Raw genomic sequence first — 9,445 nt, 5'->3', positions numbered from 1 at the left:
GCACGCCATCCCTGCATTTTGGTTGAGGGCTTGCGTTTCGGCCTGCACCCTGTAGACAGGAGTCTAATCCATCATTAGTTCATAGCTTCGGCAGGTGCATTTGTCATGGCCTACCAACGTGCAGAAATTACAAAACAACCGATGGGATGTCTGCATATACTTCTGCAACAGGTGACAATTATCCATGGTATGTTTTCCTCCTATCTAGCAGATCATGCACCATAATGCAGACACCGCGTTCGGCCTTACCTGGGCCTCTGGTCTTAATGGCATTAGCCCTCCTCCTGCCAAGTAGTTCCCAAATACCGAATAATGATCTTTGTCGTGGCCCTAGCCTTTGCATTTTATGCACCATACTTCCTTACGTGTCTCTTGCCGAGGTGCCCTATCTTGTTTCAAACTCTGCATTTTTTTTCTAGACATATTCTGTAGCTTCGCGTGGATCTGTTGGACTCCTAATCCAGGGTCTTGTATAGGGGTCTCATGCAACCTCATTGCCATCTCCAACGCTTTGACCTGGGTAGAAAGTTTCTGCTGTGACAACGTCATCCTTAAGTGTGGCATAAGCGAGGCCACAAACCATGTGCGATGCTGCACATTCGTTAATGTCATATTGGTTTCATGGATCATACTCTTTAGCCTTTGGTCCAAATCCCAAGGGGTCTCGCCTGAGAGCATCGCGATCTCTTTAAACCCGATGATTGACAGCATCTCTGATTTTGGCATGCTAAATTCCCTGTTCAACACATTTTGGATCTCTGTAATTCCTACATTCGAGTGGTCATTAGAATGCTCAATATACCACGTTAATGCGTGATCCTGCAACACGCTCACCAACGTAGACTTTTTGATATTATCATCCACGACGCCCTATGCTTCCCATACTACTCTTACCATGAACCAGAATCGGTCCAGATCTTCATTCCCTACTCCTCTAAATACTAGTAGTTTGATCGCACTCGCCATACTGAACTGTGGAGGTGTGGAGGTGGAGTGGGTGGAGATGGAGGTGAGGGGGGTGAGGCGGGTGGCGGTGTGGGTGGAGGTGGTAAATGCGGAATTCACTGTCTTATCAAATTGACCATGCTTCTCGGAGAAACCTTCGCGAGCTCGTCCTCTCTCTCCCACGAGGGTGAAATTAAGGGACTGTTTTCTAATTCTCCACTACTTACGCTTCTGTAGATCCTTCTGCTCCGCATAGTCCCAAACATTAATTTATTCGCATAACCCGCTTTTCACACAATAACATCTTAATCCAAGTGTTCAAAGATTTAACATACTTACCTCACTGTCCCTTGAGAAAACGTCGCTCTGCCTCGCTATTGCTGATAGTCGTATTTACGTGAACTCAGTGATAAATCCTCCTATCATTCGGTCGAGCCAATGGTCTACAGCTTGCACTATCTTCTCTTCCAAGGCTTCTAGTCTACGCGCTAGTTCCAGAGTCCACACTATTGGTTTGTCGAGCCTACACCTTCCCTGGTTGTCTACCGATTTTGTGATCCACTCATACAGCTCAGATGGAAAGGATGCAAATAATATTTCATGGATTTCAGTGTACAAGTAGCGATCCAACCACTGATCCTTAGATACTCGTGGATTTATGTTTTCCTGTGCCATGAACTCGTGAATCTTCTTATCCAACCACTCTTCAATTTCTTTCTTTGCAGGGTTCTAGTGGCACGACATCAGACATCCTTTATGCAGATTCCAGTCCCGACAACGGAACCATTTGTTGGCTTAGTGGGGCCTGACGTAGGTTCAGAGATGATTTAGCCAAGCAAATCCCGGTACTACTGGCCCTTTCGGCAACAGCCTACGGAGTGCAGGTTGAGGTCTCACCCGTAGTAGTATGGGAGGGTGCTAGAACTAGGTTTCCACACCCTTGGCATGTCTAATGGGCTTCTGGAGGTCCACAGTCTGACCTATCATTATGCACACTTGTGATCCCTTCGCGACCTATGTTGTGGCTTCCGTGCAGCCCTGCTTGGGGCACGACCCACATAATACCCAGGTTCCTCACTTATTAACTGTTTACTTATCTTATGTGTGTAATATTTAGGGTTATTACAACATATCCAACATTTATATCAGTGCGCACAATACATAAATTATCATAAACATAAATAAGATAAGCACAACAAGTACACAGAATTAGGAATCAAATTCTCTTTATTAGCTTTTTGTCCCGATTATAGACTCGACTCTGCACTGCGCACTAAGATGCAGGGGTTCGTGCACTTAGCTGTTGACTCTACTAGGCCTCTGCGCACTCAGCTGCAGAGCCTCTTCATACTACTACAACCCAAGACACTTAGACTTCTACTCTAATCTCAAACCATTCCTTCATTATTATTTTTATTCATGACTCCCTTTACAACTTAGAGCCTTGCTCTATTTATACACTACCATGGTCCGCAGACCATGGGTAGGCCAAATTTACACTAATTTAAAATACAAATCTTAGGATGGACAACCTTATGACTCAATTCTATACTTTGTGCTCCACGCCCACAATTCACAGAGTTCTACATCATATTTGACCAAAACTTGGGCTTTGAGCCCCAAAACCTGCTATGGGGGGGATTCCATGCCCAACATGTACTGACCATAGGTTGACTTCCTCTACCCTTTTTCCTAGTTGCTCTAGAATGGTTTCTAAAGATAGTCTTTATATCCTCATAGGGTAATTGGTATATATCTCCTCTTGCTAACAAGTGTAGGGTATCCAAAAGGTCTTCCCTTACTCTTATAAGTAGGACCAGCTTCAGTGACTCAGTACACCTGGCCCTTTTGTAACTAAGCTAGAATCTTTCTTCATAATCCTCTAGGGATTCATCATTACATAAGGTCATCCTAAAGATTTCCTCTTTAGTATCTTTAGACCTACAGTAGTATCGATACTTGTTGTTGAAGGCTTGTTACATCTAAGTCCAAGTTGTGATGTTATCCCCAGGTAAACCCATGAACCAGTGTAAAGCTCCATCATTGAGGGTAGATGGAAGTAGTTTCAACTTCTGCTCTTCATCTATATAGTCATAGGTTTGGCATATAACAACAAACTCAAATAGGAAAGTGTCGGGATCTTCTATGGTTAGGCCATGGAAATGAGAAAGGGCAGAGGGGCTTATATTTTTCATCTTGGTTTCCCCATTAGTTTCCCTGATGGGGAAGGCACCCTCAACTCCCTCTCTATTCCCTCTATCATTTCTGTTTTCAACCATTGGCTTGGTAGGAATGGGTTCTTCAAATATTTTTGGTTGCTCACCTAAGGGTTCCTCCAGTTCACAACCACCGAAGAAGAGGGAAGGTTGGTTATTTGATGTACTGGGGGTATTCAATAAAAATTTCCCTCAGTTATTCCTATTCCTACGAGGCATGAAAGGAAATGAATTTGGTTTGTTTTTGTGTTTTTTTTCAAACTTTGAAAGTGATTGTAGAATTGAAATTGCAGACTGAACGAAAACCACTGACTGAATGAAAAGATTAACTACTTGATTGAAATCTAACTTGCAAAATTGAAATTGTAGACTGAATGAAAACTATTGACTGAATGAAAAGATTAACTACTTGATTGAAATCTAACTTGTAGAATGGAAATTGCAGACTCAATGAAAACTACTGACTGAATGAAAATATTAACTACTTGATTGAAATCTAACTTGCAGAATGGAAAGGAAATAAAAGAATGTAGAATGAAAAGGAAGCAAACTAAATTACTTTTGCAGAAATGAAACTAATGGAAGAATATTAGAAACAAGAAATAGAAGAAAGAAAGCAGTAATCACATATTACTCAGACACCTCCTTAGCAACGGTGCCAAAAAGTGATGAGCACAAATATTGCAGCAAGAATGCTGCAACTCTTGGGCTACCATCTTTACTTTATCAACCTGGGGTTCATAAATTCAGACCCAAAAGAGTCTCCAACCCCTGGAAGCCTTTCAGAAACTTCAAACTTCTGAAAAAGAGAAGGAATCCAAGAAACAACAACTATTGTTTCATCTGTAAGCAAGAAGGCCACTTTGCACGCAAATGTCCTAATAATTCCTCTTCGAAATTAAAAGCTTGTGTTGAAATTGAGGAATTTAAAGATGATTGGTCTTTAGTTGCTTCACAAGATGAAGTTTCTGATGTATATATTTTAATAGAAGCTTCAGATGATGAAGATGTTAGTCAGCCCACTGTACAAAAGATGAATATTTGTAATTATTGTTCAGATAGTGATATTTCTGAAGAATTGCACTATAGTGATCAGACAGCTGATACAGAAGACACAGAGGAAAATGAAGAAACTACAGATGTTTTTGAAGATGAGTTTGATGCTACATTAGTTTCTGAATGATTGCAGCAAATAGGTAAGCAGCCAATCCCAAAACTACCTGAATTAAATTCTTTTTGTCCTTATAAAAAGAATACTGCTGCTTCTACCAGTGTCACAATTCCATCACTTAATAGAGTAAAAGAGAATGTTATATTAAAAAAGATTATCAAAACCAATAGTCTGATCTATATTCCAGTCCAAGTTCAAGTCTGCAATGAATGGATAAATGTAGATGCATTCATTGACACTGGAGGATCTAATAATTTGGCTCGACCCTCTTTATTTAAATCTCTTTGGAAGCCACTCCAAAACATTCTAGTGTCTGAAACCGTTGGAGGATCTGTTCAGTTAACACATTATGTGGATAACATTCCTTTGAAAGTTGGGGAGAGTATTGTTAAAATTTCTGTTATTCAGCATTTTGATCCATCTGCTAGTTTAATGCTTGGCATGCCTTTTATCAATTCTGTGCTCCCAATCACTATCAACGAAGATAAGCTGATAATCAATTTAAAAAAGAAGGCTATTGCTGTGCCTAGATTATCTATAGCAAATTCTGAGGCAAGAAATGAGAATAGCCAAAAGAAAGTCGGCGCACGCAAGCCCCTTAAGGACTCCAATAATTGGCAAGAAGTTTTTCAAATATATGAGAACAGGATGGAATCAAAAAATAAAAAAAGGCCTACATTGAACCAAAATGGTCTGCTGAGCAGATTGCTATGCATAACAAATTATTGGAAAGCTACTCAAATAATCCCCAACAATTTTGGACAATCGAGAGTCCTAAACAAGAGATAGTGACTCTACATGACAATGGAGTCAAAGGAAAGTTAATCCCATGCAACCCCGCAGATCAACAAGAGATCAAGAAACAAATAAGTGAGTTGCTCAGTATGAACCTTATTGAACCAAGCATGTCTCATTACTCTTGTTTAGTGTTTATGGTTAGAAATCATTCAGAAATAGTCAGAGGTAAACCTAGAATGGTGATAAATTATAAACCTCTGAATTCTATAACTCAGGGTTTTCATTACCCGTTACCAAGACCAGAAACAATCATGCAAAAAATTCAAAATAGCAAAGTATTCAGTAAGTTCGACATGAAATCTGGATACTACCAAATACAGATCCAAGAAGAGGATAGACACAAAACTGCCTTCACATGCCTTGCAGGTTTTTATCAGTGGAAGGTGGTTCCATTTGGCCTCAAAAATGCCCCTGCATTCTTTCAGAGACGAATGGATTTTATTTTTGGGAAATATGATTTTATTGTAACATATATTGATGATATTCTTGTACATAGTCCAGATCTTGAAACACATTTCAAGCATTTAGAAATTTTTCTGACTGAAGTTCAAAAGCATGGTATAGTCCTTTCTGAGAAGAAAATGGTTTTATTTCAAGACAGTATAGATTTCTTGGGGATTAATGTCGTTAATGGGCAAATTCAAATGCAGCCCCATATTCTTACTAAACTGTCTCAGTTTCCAGATGAATTAAAAGACACTAAAACTATTTAGAGATTTTTAGGTGTCTTGAATTATGTGCACAGATATATTCCCAGATTGTTAGAAAAGACAACTCTGATTCGAAAAAAAAATTGAGAAGGATGGTCAGCAGAAGCCACTGCAACAGTTAAAGAGCTCAAATCAGAATGTCAGCAACTTCCAAAGCTACAACCACCAGGTGATGGCCTTCTGATTTTACAAACTGATGCTTCTGATAATTTTTGGGCAGTTTTTCTTTTTGAGAGAAGGAAGAATGAAGATGGAAAGGAAGAAGAAATACTTTGTGCATATGCATCAGGAGAATTCTCTCCTAGTCAAAAGAATTATTATATTGCTGAAAAAGAAACTTTAACAATATTTAATGGGATACATAAATTTGAATTATATCTAGCACCTGTGAAGTTTCCTATAAAGAATGATTCTATGAACTTCAAATATTTCTTATCTGCTAAAATTTCAAGGCAACTTCCTAGAGGAAGATTACTCATGGCAGATTTGGTTTCAGCAATTTGACTTTGATGTTGAATGGATACCTAGCAACTCTAATTTTTTATCAGATTCTTTAACTAGAGATATGAATAAAGCTTTTGTCACAATTGTAGGAAGCTTTTTTATAATACCAGGAAAGGGACCCCAAGATGATAATTTTGACACTTTTGTCGATAGATTCAGACTACTTGAAAGTCATGAAAATCATTTGACAAAAGAAATCAAGAAAGTTGTAGGTCTGCGATTAAGGAGAAATTAGTGGATTCGTCGATGTCAAGCATGGTAGTCTAACAATGTTGGTATATCTTTGGGACTAGATGTTGATTTGGTAAAAATCTATCCTTTGCCCAACATGCAGGTGAAGATCTATTTTAAAAGCCTATCAGATATGTGGTCTTCTCAATTCACTGAAAATATGATTTGGATCTTAAAAGTATTAAATTATTATCAATTGATTGGAGGAGTGGATTTTGCATTAAGTGTATATACAAGAGCCCAAATGCTAGATTTAGAAGCCATTCCAATCAAAGCAGACCTAGAAAAATATCTTTTGTCGCTAAGGATTCCTGATATTTTTGAAGAACTAGAAGCATCCTTTTTACAGAGAAATGATGAAAACTATGCCCCTAATGATACTTTCCCTCAATATGAAATTGAAAATTTTGTTGATTGGGAGATCAAGGGAGGATTTTGCAGAAAAAAACCATCTACTAGGACATCCTAGTGTGTCCAGAGAACTCTACAATGCCTAAGGACTTTCTCATCTCCTTGGGATTATCAGAGTTTATGACTCAGAGAAGATATTTCCCCAAATCCATTTCCATAGGTTTTCAGTCATGAAATTACACGAGAAATTAAGACCAGTAATAATATCGAAGGGATTAAACAATTGGCTCTTTGGTTCAAAGGTTTTGGGTTGTTGAAGCTAATCAAGAAACAATAGGTGTTGCAGCAACTGGATGAACTTCAAGACAAACCAAAAGTTTTACACTTTATGATTAATCAAATAGCGTTAATTACAATCAATATTATTTCAGGAAACTGGAATAATAATGTCGTTCATCTTATCAGTTTATTGCTGTCAAACAAAATTTGTACTTCAATGATTTTCGAACTGGGATGGCAATCAAAAGCATTAATTAATGAAAATTGTAGATTATGGGTGCAACATGCAATTGAAACTTCCACTAATATGTTCCAGATCTTCAAGTGGGAGCTTCTAGATGGCATTGAGTTGGCAGTTTAGCCTTCTCCATCGTTCCGAAAAGTTTTTAAAGATTCCTTTCTAGACATTGATATCAGTCCCTTATCATTTCTAAACAAGTGGGAAAAACAAGAGGTGATGTTTACCCCACAACAACCGAATCTTCACAAAATAAAAGTAAATCAGGATCAAGGACAAACATCAAAAGCATCTCTAGATAACAACAAAACAATACAAGCAGATGCTAAAGGAAAAAGTAAAGTTGAGGAATCTACTTTTCAGGCTTCTCAGGACAACTATCCAGACGCACAGGATCCACATGATTTCAGTTGGGACAAAGAATACTCAAAGATGTTGGAATACGAATACCTTATGAGTCTTGAAAAGAAAGCCTTAGAACGACACATGTCCTCCGAGGATGATGATGATGATTACGATTCTAATAGAAGTCCGAAAAGATATTGGTAGAATCTTTGTACAAAAGAATCTAGACCTAGCCAGCAATGTGATAATGTGATCACATGTTGTGGCTAATGAAATTATTGTACCGGAAAGGTTGAGTAGACACCGTCGGTGAAAGAAAATACCGACAGGACCCTCAATTATTTCCTCTTTATGAGATAGGATTAGATTCTCGTATGAGGTTATAAAAGAGAAATCAATAGAAAGAAGACCACGAGGTTGGATGGAGTGCTTCTTGATCTTGATCTTGTATTGTAATCTTTCAAGCTTTGTAATTTTGATCTTTGAATTAATATCGAAGCCTACTAGGCCACCTGTCTGAGGACAGTTTTTGTCATCCGAAAGAACCTGGAACTGTAAGGCAAAGGCATTTTAAGACCCGTGGAGAGAGATCATAGTTGCGTGCGCATGTTTGGTTGAGGAGAAGAAACTCTTTTTTCAGATCTGTAGTTCAGTAATTTCGAATTTGATCTTGAAGTAAGTCTTACTCTGCTTGAGTCGCTATTTTTGGTATCAGAGCCTCAGAGGAGATGTGTTGTTCTAAGGCTTTCTTTTCAAGACTCATGAGGTATTCGTATTCCAACATCTTTGAGTATTCTTTGTCCCAACTAAAATCATGCGGATCTTGTGTGTCTGGATAGTTGTCCTGAAAAGCCTGAAAAGTAGATTCCTCAACTTTACTTTTTCCTTTAGCATCTACTAGTATTGTTTTGTTGTTATCTAGAGATGCTTTTGATGTTTTTCCTTGATCCTGATTTACTTTTATTTTGTGAAGATTCGGTTGTTGTGGGGTAAACATCACCTCTTGTTTTTCCCACTTGTTTATAAATGATAAGGGACTGATATTAATGTCTAGGAAGGAATCTTTAAAAACCTTTCGCAACGATGGAGAAGGCTGAACTGCTAACTCAATGCCATCTAGAAGCTCCCACTTGAAGATCTTGAACATATTAGTGGAAGTTTCAATTGCATGTTGCACCCATAATCTACAATTTTCATTAATTAATGCTTTTGATTTCCATCCCAGTTCAAAAATCATTGAAGTACAAATTTTGTTTGATTTCCTACCATATGAATTTGATCTTGAAGTATGTCTTACTTTGCTTGAGTCCCTATTTTTGGTATGAGAGCCCTATTTAGGTCCTATTATTATAAACTACAGACAGAGCCTAAAGCCAGCCAGGAAGCCTTCGAAAAGCATTTGTTATACAATTGCTAATTAGATAAAAGTTGCTTTAGTCAATCTCTCGTCTAGTTTATATTGAGTCATGGCCAGTTTCTTAAGATAATTCTCTAATATAGATAGACGAACTGTTTCTGAAGTTGATTCTCGGTCCATTGAAAGTGATGCTATTGAACATGAGCAAGTAGAGGATCCTGAAAATTAGAACCCTCCTGTTTTAATTTCAAAAGAAATTTATCTGGTTCCATCTCTGCTCAGTCTATCAAGAAAAAATTG

Source organism: Pinus tabuliformis, chromosome 5_1, assembly GCF_031772625.1.
Source record: "Pinus tabuliformis cultivar Carrire ecotype Pingquan chromosome 5_1, CPIR1, whole genome shotgun sequence".
NCBI classification, from domain to species: domain Eukaryota; kingdom Viridiplantae; phylum Streptophyta; class Pinopsida; order Pinales; family Pinaceae; genus Pinus; species Pinus tabuliformis.
Note: the sequence above shows the minus strand (reverse complement) of the source record.